At 38.5% G+C, this 10,794-nt stretch overlaps 1 non-coding gene across 1 annotated transcript; it reads left to right on the top strand.

Moving 5' to 3' along the window:
- The first annotated feature begins 7,120 nt into the window (after nt 1-7,120).
- On the top strand, nt 7,121-7,239 carry LOC117240568. Its single transcript, XR_004494735.1, has one exon. It is a non-coding gene; the product is annotated as a 5S ribosomal RNA (ribosomal RNA).
- Nucleotides 7,240-10,794: the final 3,555 nt, after the last annotated feature.

The following is a 10,794-nucleotide window of genomic DNA, read 5'->3' as shown; positions in this document are numbered from 1 at the left end:
TTCTTCAATAATTTCCTTATTGTTATCTCCTTCAGTAACGGTCTGTTCTTCAAAAATAATTTCTTCTGTCCCGGGTTCCTTATGAGTTTCAAGAAAGATCACATTACGGCTTGTCTTTACTTTATCTGTAGCTGTATCGAGTAGTCTGTATGCCTTTGATTCTTCCGAATATCCGACAAACCTTAATTTTTCTGCTTTCTCGTCTAATTTTCTTCGACACCCTTGAGGTATATGTGCATATGCCATAGTACCAAAAGGACGAAGATTTTTGACGTCAGGTAGTTTAGAATACCATAATTCATACGGTGTCTTACCTGTGTGTTTTGTGGGTAGGACATTTTGCAGGTAGTTGGCTGTGTGTATTGCCCCACCCCAGTACTTCCTGTCCATGTCGGCGGCAATAAGCATACATTTAGCCATTTCTATTAGAGAGCGATTCTTCCTTTCAGCGACGCCATTTTGCTGCGGTGAGTATCCTGCTGTATATTGAATCTTTATACCTTCATTATGCAAGTAATTCCTCAGGTTGTTGTTGACGTATTCCCTTCCTCGATCTGATCTTATTGTTTTAGGTACCTTATTTAATTGATTTTTCATTGATTGCACAAATTCTTTAATATATTTCGTGGTTTCATGTTTTGTTTCCATCAGATATATTTTTGTGAATCTACTGAAATCATCAATTATAGTTAAAGCATACCGTTTCTTACCTGGAGTTGCAGTCTGCATTGGGCCACAAACATCTGTATGTATGAGATCCAGAATGCTACTCGTCCTTGTCGTTGATTCTTTAGGGAAAGGTTTTTTCGTCATTTTCCCTTTTATACAGCACTCGCAAATTTCACTTATTCCGCAGTCCTTTATCTTTATCCCGGTCGCAAGGCCGTATTCTAATTGCTTTATCGCGTTTATGTTTCTATGCCCGAAACGCTTATGCCAGGTATGTTGACAGTTTTCGTTGTGTTCCTTTTCTTTCGTTGTACATGCGCTTTCGATGGTCGGCAGTAGATATAAATTGCTTGAGGCTTTAGCGAATATTTCTACTACTCCATCTTTTACAATACGACAACCGTCATTCTCGAAGCTTACTTTATAGCCGTCACTCGTTAGTTTTTTCACCGAGAGTAGGTTTGAGCTTAGCTCAGGTATGTACAACACATTGTCAACATGCATGTTTGTTATCTTACCGTTACTTGAGTGCTTTATGATACCTGATCCTTTGCCCTTTATTTGGACTGCCTTAACTTCGTCTGCTAGTAGTACAAAACCCTTTTCATCTGGATTGAAGCTGCTGAAAAAGTTTCTGTCTGCCGTCATGTGGCTCGTGGCCCCTGAGTCAATAATCCATACATGCGTACGTCTTGTATCTTTATCACTCATTCCGAGGCAAAGTTCTTGAGAAATTTTCTCAGATGCTGTATGTTCTGTACTCACGAAAGCTTGCTGTTCTTCATCGGATCTATATTCCATTACCTTATTCACTTTATCCTTCTTTGTTTTCCATTTGGCGTATTTACGGCAATCCTTCTTCATGTGCCCGGGTTTTTTTTACAAAAGAAACATTTCGTATTATTATTTCTACCATCACTTACTTTCATTACCGTTTCATTTTGGTCTGTTGTCCATCCTGAACCTCTGCGCCGCTTATATTCGTCGATGAGCTTTCCTTTAATGAATTCCATAGTGAGATCTGATTCCGGTCTACTTTCCAGGCTGCTAATTAGGGGACTGTATGACTCTGGTAGACTACGTAGAATCATTACTACCGATATCTCCTCATCCAAGGGTTTTCCTAATGCTGTTAGCCGATCGAACATGTTCAACATTTCTGTTAAGTGTTCTTCCAAATTTCCGCCTTCAGCTAAGTTCATTCGACATATATCCTTGAGCAGAAATACTTTATTCGGTAATGATGCATTCTGATGATAGTTCTTTAGGACCTCCCATGCTTGCTTCGCCGATCTTGCGCCCCGAATGTGAATAAGCTGACTATCCTCGACAAGTAACCCTATTGTCGCACGAGCCTGATCGTCTTTATCTAGCCAATTTTAATCCATCTTGTCGGGCGCTGGAGTTGGATCTCTGATCACTGTCCAAACTCTATCTTTAATTAATAACAATTCTAGTTTATCTCTCCACGTCTCGTAATTGCTGCCGTTAAGTCTTTGAATCTCAAAACGTGCACTACCTGCCATTGTTCTTTTGCTTTAGTCCGCACTTATACACTTATACACTTATATCTCACTGTAATACTTTATGTTAATTGTTTAATATTAACTTTAGTCACGAACTTATTTCAACACTAGCACATTGGGTCTGGGCCCATAACCTGTTAGAATTTAATCTTGGAATTAGGATTAATAATCCGTGGAAGACACAATGTTTGTGTTGATATAATACAATGTGATATTTATTAAACAATTATTTCAAGAGTTATAAATGTGCGCTCTGGAATGTAGACAGTTGGCTAGTTATTCACAGACTAACTGGCTTAGTGACCCATGGCCCGTGAAAAGGTTTAGAGCCCCACTCTCTATGCAGTAATGGGTGTGACCTGTGTGGGTGTCTGTGTGGCGTCACATGTGGCACAGAACCTTCTAGTAGCTTCTCGACGTGCCCATCTAGAATGTTCCATCCATATCCCCACGTCTTTTCCGGCGTTTTTTGAAAAAGCATGCACGTGCTAACTGCCGTGGTGCATCTCACAAACGCACGCTAGTGGGGATGGCGCTGAGCAACGAACGGGAGAATCCGTACGATCAAACGCCTTATCTGCATGCGATTGATATCGTTGTATTCCAAAAGGTAACAGTCGTTTATTTTCTCAAAAAGTTCTTGGAGTTCCGTTTTTATTGTTTTGGTTTTGCGGCCTGTTACGTAGATGATTAGGTCGTCTGCGAAGGCTATGGAGCGTTTATGGGTGGATGTATTGAGATCAAAGAGATTTAGTAAGTCACTGTTGTAAATACTGAAAAGTAACGGGGAATTTACTGTACCTTGTTGTAGACCGTTTTTTTATGGAGAATTCTTTGCTTGATGAGTGTGAACCTTCAGTCATTACGAATGTTCTGCTTGTGATCATGTCCCAGACTATTTTAATCAGGTGTTTAGGAAAATTTTTTTTGATCAATTTGTATATGAGACCTGGGATCCAGACTGTGTCGAAAGCTTTTTCGAGGTCTATTAAGCAGGCGGCTACTCGTTGTTTTGCGTTTACAGCCCAGCAGATGTCCGACGTAAGCTTGTTTATTGCGTGAATTGTGGAGTGTTTGTGCCGGAAGCCAAATTGATTTTCTGGGATTATGTCATTTTTTGTGTAGAAGGAGGTTAGGGGGTTGTTTATGATTATTTCAAATACTTTGCTTATATTGGGGAGGAGACCTATGGGTCGTAGGCTTGCGGGCGATGAGCCGTCTTTATCTTTTTTTGTTATAGCTATCAATTTGGCTTTTTTCCATTTTCTGGGGAAATATATGTTGTTTAGAGCATTGTTGAAGAGTGTAGTACCATTTTATTTTGTTCGGTAGGCGCTTGAGTAAAATGTTTCGGATGCCGTCGAAGCCGGAGGATTTTTTGTTGTTTAATTTGGAGAAGATTGTGTTTAGTTGATTGTAATTTGTGAAGTAGTTTATTTCTGGATCTGGTTGTTTGGGGTTGTCTGCGGTATTTTCGTTTGAGAATGTGCAGACTGTTTTGTTTAGCGTTTTGTCGTGTTCCATTTCATTTTTGAGTTTGTTTGTTTTTGATGATAATTCTGTTTAGTTGTTCTTGGCCCATAGGTTCGTTTTGTGTGTGTATTTTGGAAAAGTGGGTGCCGATAATGTCTAGCTTTTCTGTTGTTTTAGTTATGATGAAGTTACCCTCGGTGTCTTTGATGGCGTTGTGTATCGTTATACCTGCTTCTTGGATGAGGGAGGCTTTTTCTGGGGGCAATTTGAGAGGTGGGATGGGGTTTTGTTCTTTTGGTCTAAAGATTTGATTTATTTGTGGGAACATGTTGGCTGAGTTGTTTTTGGAGATGTTTTTTATTTTGTTTGTCCAGTAATGGTTTATACAATTTGCGAATTCTTGTTTCAGTTGCGCTTTTATTCTGTATAGTAGGTACTTTAGGAATTCTAATTCTTCTCTTTTGTCGTAAGAATAGTTAAATTTTATATTGTTTATTTTGGAGAGTATGTAGCTTTTATCTCGATGTAGATCTTTTATTTTATTGTTTATATAGGGCTCGCATGAATTTTTTTGTTTCATGTTTGGCGCGGATTTTTGGAGAGCGATTTGTGTATGTTTTTCTATTTCATCTATGAATGAATCGATTTGTCTATTTGTTAGGTTGACGTTGTTGTAGATCTTTAGGTCGCAGTTTTGTTCGAGTGTGTTTTGGAACTTTTTCCAGTCTGTCTTTTTGTAATTGTACCTGGGTGTCTCGGTCTGAGTTTCGTGTGTTAGGAAGTCAGATGTGTTTTTGTTTACGTGAAATACTAGGGCGTTATGGTCACTGTCATAGGCTAAGGTTTGAGGGTGTTATTTGGACGTAGGTTTTGGAATTTTAGTCGCGCATCTGCTAGGCATATGAGCCTCCTTTTGGGTAAGAGGGTAGCTCGGAGCTGTATAAGTTTGTTTTGTAGTGGATGCTTTTATTGTCTAGCCAGTTTCTAATGAAGTTGCCTCTCGTGTTGTTTATTTCGTTTTTCCAGCTTGTATGCTTTGCCTTAAGGTCTCCTGCTATTATATAGTAGTTTTCAGGTTTGTTGAGCTGTAAGAGTTCGAAAAGATTATTGAATTCGTAGTTAAAGTCTTTCTGGTTTTCGTAGGTTGCGTAGGCTGCAGTGATGAATAAATTTTCCTTATTGCTTATTTTTATTTTTATGATCATTGTTTCTCAATATTGTTATCAATAAGAATTGTTTTGTATTTTATAGGGTTTTTATGAGAATCGCTGTTCCTCCTCCTTGACTGGCGTTCGGTCTGTCGTGTCTTATCATGGAGTAGTTTTTGAAGTGTACATTGTGTCTTTTGTTTAGTTTTGCTTCTGAGATGAGTACCATATCGGGGGCTTCTTTATTTATTAGGGTTAGCATACTGTATCTTTTTTGGATTGAAATTAAAGAGTTAGCATTTATTGTAATTATTTTCAGATGCTTTAGGTTAAATTTACGTGTTTTTTGCTGTAATTGTTGGTTTAGTGGATTTTGGTTATTCGTCATCTGTACTATTGAAAGTGCTGAAGATGGCGTCGAACCTTCCTTCGTGCGTTGATAGTGTATTTTTTATTTCATTTAATTGCATTTGTTGTTCTTTTAACGCTTGGAGAATACCTTTTTTAAAGTCTTCGATAACGTTTATAATGTTTAGATGGGGGGAGTTATCGATTGTAATTGAGCTTTGGCTTGAGCGCGGATCTAAGTTTGTTAATTGTGATGTGTTTTCGATTATTTGATTTAATTTTGTTTGTTGTTTCACTACGTCAGAGAACTTTAGATCTGGGACGTATTTACGGCTTATTTGGGCAATTCGTTTTATCTTTGTTTCTTTGTCTTTCTTGATTTTATCGGCTAGCTTTTTACGAAGCTCTACGAGTTTGGGGCAACTTTTGTATGACGCGGGGTGTCCGTAGTTTTTGCAGTTAACGCAGAATATTTTGTCTTTGGTTACTGTGTTTTCTCTTTTTATTTTGCAGTCGCCTGGACCATGGGGCTCAGTGCATTTAACACAGCGGTAGTTTAGGTTACAGTTTTGTGCTGTGTGACCTAATCGCTGGCATTTGTGGCATTGAGTTATGTCATCATTTTTTTTAATTATTTTTTCCCATTTTATTCTGAAGTAGTTAAAATGGTTAACTTTTAACAAGTTACTTATATTACTGTCGGGGGATACTTGTATTATGTAAATTGGGAGCAATATATTGTTCTCCCTTGATCTTTTTGTCGTGAATCGTGTGACTTTTGTGAATTTTACGTCGTCTTTTTGCAAGGCTTGTAGGTCTGTAAGTATTTCTGTTTCGGTGTAACTATTGTCTAAACCTTTTAACAAGTATGTATGGTGTTTCTCTGTTTTGGGTGTGTACGTGTAAGAGGTTGTGTTAGCTGAGAGGAGTATTTGTTTTGCTTTGTGGAAATCGGGTAGGTTTCGGAGGTAGAGTGCATGTTTACCTGAGTGTATTCTTTTAATATGGAACTGATTGATGCCAGCTACTTTCTCTATGAGCGTTACCGTGTCCTTTGGGTCTTGTAGCGTTATGTTGATAGGCGGCGGTTTGTTATCCCTTGTAGTGGATGGGGCGTTCGTACGCCCCTCTGCGGTGTATCTGGTGGGGCGTCCGTCCGGTGCTCGGTCCCCCCTTGGCGATGCTGGTGGCGCTGGGCCTCCTGGGTTGTACGATGGGGTCTGTCGCCCCTGCAGTGTTGATTGTTTTGATGGTATGGTGGGACTGTGTTTTCCTATTTTGCCTAGTAATGTTTCGTTTTTCTTTTTTATTTGTTCTAGCGTTGAGCTCGAAGGAGAGTAGTTTGATGGTCCCGGTTGTGGATGAGGCTCTGGTTCAGATTGTAATATACTGAATCTGTTTTTTGTTATGATTGCTGGAGGCGAGGTAGCTCTTACGGGCTTCATGTTTTTCATTTCTTTAGCCTTTTCTTCTTGGCTGGAGTGATAATCTACAACTGTGTTTCTTAGGATGTTGACTAGTCTTTTCGTCCTGGCAACTAGGTTTGGTTGTGGGTTGAGTTTCCGCGTCTTTTGAGCGGAAAGTCTTAAATTATTCTTGATTTTGTTGGCTGTTTTTTGTGTGATTATTTTTCTCTTGATGGCTTTTTTTATTGGGTCCACGGTGGGTTCCGTTTCGTTGCTTTTGGCTTCATTATCGGTAACTTCTATCTTTTTATACAATTTTATTTTGTCTTATTTTATTTTATTTTTATTCTTATTTGTATTTATAGAGATGATGTCAATGCAATATTTTTCACTTTTTGTCACTTTTTGTCACTTATTCCTTCTACTTTAATGAATGTTTGTCTACTTTGACGCGCGTACTGAGTGGTCCGTCCTGCTCGGAGGTCTACAGTCAACTGACCACTTCTTTTTTCTTGAATATTAAGAGCAAGTAACAAAATTACTCACTTCAGCCAACTCTCATACCACGTTGAGTGCACTCGTTCTCGTCCGATCACGAAAGTTAAGCAACGTAGGGCACGGATAGTACTTAGATGGGTGACCGCTTGGGAACTCCGTGTGGTGTTGGCTTTTTTTAATTTTTTCAAATTCTTCCTACTTTTCTTAATAATTTAAGGTCATGTACATCATGTTAAAAATATACTTTTAGTATTACAGCGTATGTCAATGTCGTGGTTATTCGTTATACATTCAAGTACGCTTGTTTGAAAGTCAGTAGACCATTGCTGAATCACGTACTACTTATAAATTATTGTCTAGCACGTAAGTGTAATTTCATGTACATTATACACCAGTACTGTGCGCTATAATTCATGAACTGCACAATAGATTTAACGCACCAATTATCTATGCATCTATTACACTGATTCCTGCAGTAGTTTTTACTTTCGACACGCTATGGCCGCCGTTTGCACAAAACGGCTATTTATATTTATTCCAATTTTTATTCCACGGATGACGATGTAATAAATTTGTTAACATATAGCAAACTCGATACCGAATATTCATTACATACGTCTAATCCATTATGTCATTCGTGGTTTAAGTGAATATTTACTTTTACGTTAAAAAGACAAAGAAGGTGAAACCATACTAATTACTGTACGTTCTGGTCGTTGTAAAAGATTTTGGATGGAAGAAACATAAACAGCTTGGTTTTCTTTTCCTAATCAAATCCAGTCTCTTTCTATGATAACGCAACGGATATCATAGAAAACAACGGATATAACATAGTTGATTAAATAAACCAGTAACACCATAAATTAATTATGCGCATAAAGTTCATATTACTTGTCTACCAACCAACCAACCAACCAACCAAACAGCACAAGTTATGTGATATAAATAACCTGATGAGATAATCTTTCAAGCACGAGTCCAAAATCTACAATGGCACAACTTTTCTTCGAAACAGAGACGTCCAGCTGTTTTTTCTACAACCCGTTTTCACTATGAATTCAATGGAACACCGTTTGGCCTAAAAGGTGTAGCCACCTGAGTAAAATTTCATACATTTAGGTGGACGTATGCACATCGTTCATCTTCACGAACATTTATACGTAAAGTCACATACACGTATTGTCTCCATAGTTGTTCGAAAATCGTGTCTCCTTGGCGATGAATTACAGTAGAGTTTTGTACAGTAGTGAATTACTTAGAGAAGACAGCGCAAGCGAAACAGGAAAAGGTGTGAGAGTCGGCTTAATAAGATACATATCGGTCAAACAATGTTGGCCTTTTTGATCCAACGCTTGCATAAAATACTAACAGTTATTCTTTTCGTAAAACAATATCAATTATTTATTAGCATACTATTTTTATAATCAATTCGTTATATTTTCTGTATGATTGATCGCAATTAATCGGTCGTCATTCCCGTTACTGGGGGGAAATCAACCTACAGGGCCCTAGCGTTCCCTTTAACACGCCACTAAGTTCGACGGTTGAGTAGTGTAAAATGATCCGAATTCAATCGTCCATGAAAGAATACTAATTATCCATCAGTCAATAGTTAAACCTTATGTTTAACTTTTTTTAATTAAATTTTTACTGACTTTTTTGTGAGATTTTTCTGATTAAAATGAGGCCAAACACGATATAATTTATATCACATTTATATGTATATGTCGGAGATAAAAGGACACCGAAGCCTTCCCTTTGGAATTTGGAAAAACCCCTTAACACATTAATCTAGATTCTACTATAGCCGCAATTAAGCAATTGTCGTTATTCAATCCGATTGTATTTGTTCGAGATCTGTAATAATGAACTTGGGCTCGAGGCGACAGCCAGTCGCCGAACGTAGCTGCGATCACGGGATGAACGCTTTGTCTAACAAAGGTATGGAGTAATTCTATAGCTCTCCTTAAAAGAAATATTTGTGGCGGCACGCGACAGTAAACATTCCAACGGTTTCTGTCCCCTAGCTCGCCACACGCAGACCCTATTCTTCGAGCAAGATGATTGCCAGATGTCGATGCGTCTCCGCAGTACATGTTCAGCTAGCCTGAGGGCCCGTCATAAATCTTAGGATTTAGTTGACTAAAGTCCTTCAAACAAACAGTCTTTGTCCCAACTACGGGAAAATAGGGGATACCTATTTTTCAACGAGCGGCATCTCCCACTAACAACTTTCCCTCGAGGGCGACTAGCATCTTTTTCTAACCACCGATATGGAGATTGACCAATTAGCAGCAACGCCAATTTCCCTTACTTTCTGAACGAAGGCTTTTCTCGACGAATCCGATGATTTCGTGTCCTTAGACACACCCCATCATAGTTTTCCTCTGCAGCATCACCCTAACGGAAAGTCATTCTCTCTCGTGATGTCTCAGTAGCGAGTTACATAGTGTCTTTACGCTTGGTGAATATTCTACGTTTTAACAAAGAGTTAGTTTAGTAATACTTGTACCGTAGACAAGCAAGTTGAGTACAACTTGGACTTTGGAAGGAAGCGCATTTTGTTATTCCGCTGACCGCGGATTCGTTATTGAACGTAGGATTATTGTCATTAGCATCTCGAGTATCTAATTACTACGGCTACTTGTCAAATTCTGTAATAATCATATTTGTACTAGTAAATATCTTCTCTGTTACATAACAACAATGGCTAATCCAAATGAAGATTCGTTACACGCACCTAACCCTAATCATAATGTGAACCCGAAATACATATGCCAGAAATAATATATATGTCGGAGATGAAAGGAAAGCCAAAGCCTTTCCTTGGAAATTTTGGGAATATCCTCTAGTACTTTAGTCTAGATTTTATTATAGCTGTAATTGTTTAAAATTTGTGATAGCGAGATTGGGTTCGAGGTGACAATTGGTCGCCGAACGTAGCCACGCTTACGAGATAAGCGTTTTGCCTAACGGAGGTCTGAAGTAGTTGTATGGGTTTTCCGAGAAGTGAGATTGTGGCGGCATGCGACCTCTTGAGCGGGCCTAGCCACGTGTGAGGTTACCTGGGAGGTGTCGAGACAATGGGACATACATTGTATCAATAACCAAACTCCAGGCAGAAATTGCCTAGCAACAGCGTTCGGAACTTCTCGATGCTTCTAACGAGTGCGTATCGAATTGCAGACGAGGCTGGCACTCTTGCCTTGGAGAGTGACACATCGAACATTTCTCGTCAATCGTATTTTGCGCCTAAGATTATTTTTTACGCTTAGTAAAGAGTTATCTCGTTGGCCGTGGATTCTTTTGAACCCAACAAACACATTGTTAATAGTGTACATTAAATTCATTATTCGTAAATCATATTATTCATTAATCTTACTATTCGTTAAGCTTATTATTCATTAGACTTATTATCTGTTAAACTTAATTATTCGTATAATTTATTATTTATTAACTTCATTGTTCATCAAATTTATTATTCATTAGACTTAATTATTTGTTAAGCTTTGTGATAGTCTTGTATATACGCGTACATATAATCTCGGCTTTGTGAAACGATGGCTAGTCCACGCGAAGAGTTGTCACGCGCCCAAAATTCCGATCTTAACCCGACATATATTTTAAATAACCCAGAGCGGTCGGAGCCTATATCGAATCGATAAAGTTTGGACCCACGTAAAAATAAGTATAAAGCTCAGGAGTTTGTCGTTTGGGTATTCAATT

Source organism: Bombus vosnesenskii, unplaced genomic scaffold (assembly GCF_011952255.1).
Source record: "Bombus vosnesenskii isolate JDL3184/JDL3185 unplaced genomic scaffold, Bvos_JDL3184-5_v1.1 scf7180000014790, whole genome shotgun sequence".
NCBI lineage: Eukaryota > Metazoa > Arthropoda > Insecta > Hymenoptera > Apidae > Bombus > Bombus vosnesenskii.
Note: the sequence above shows the minus strand (reverse complement) of the source record. Positions and strands in the feature narration are given on the sequence as shown.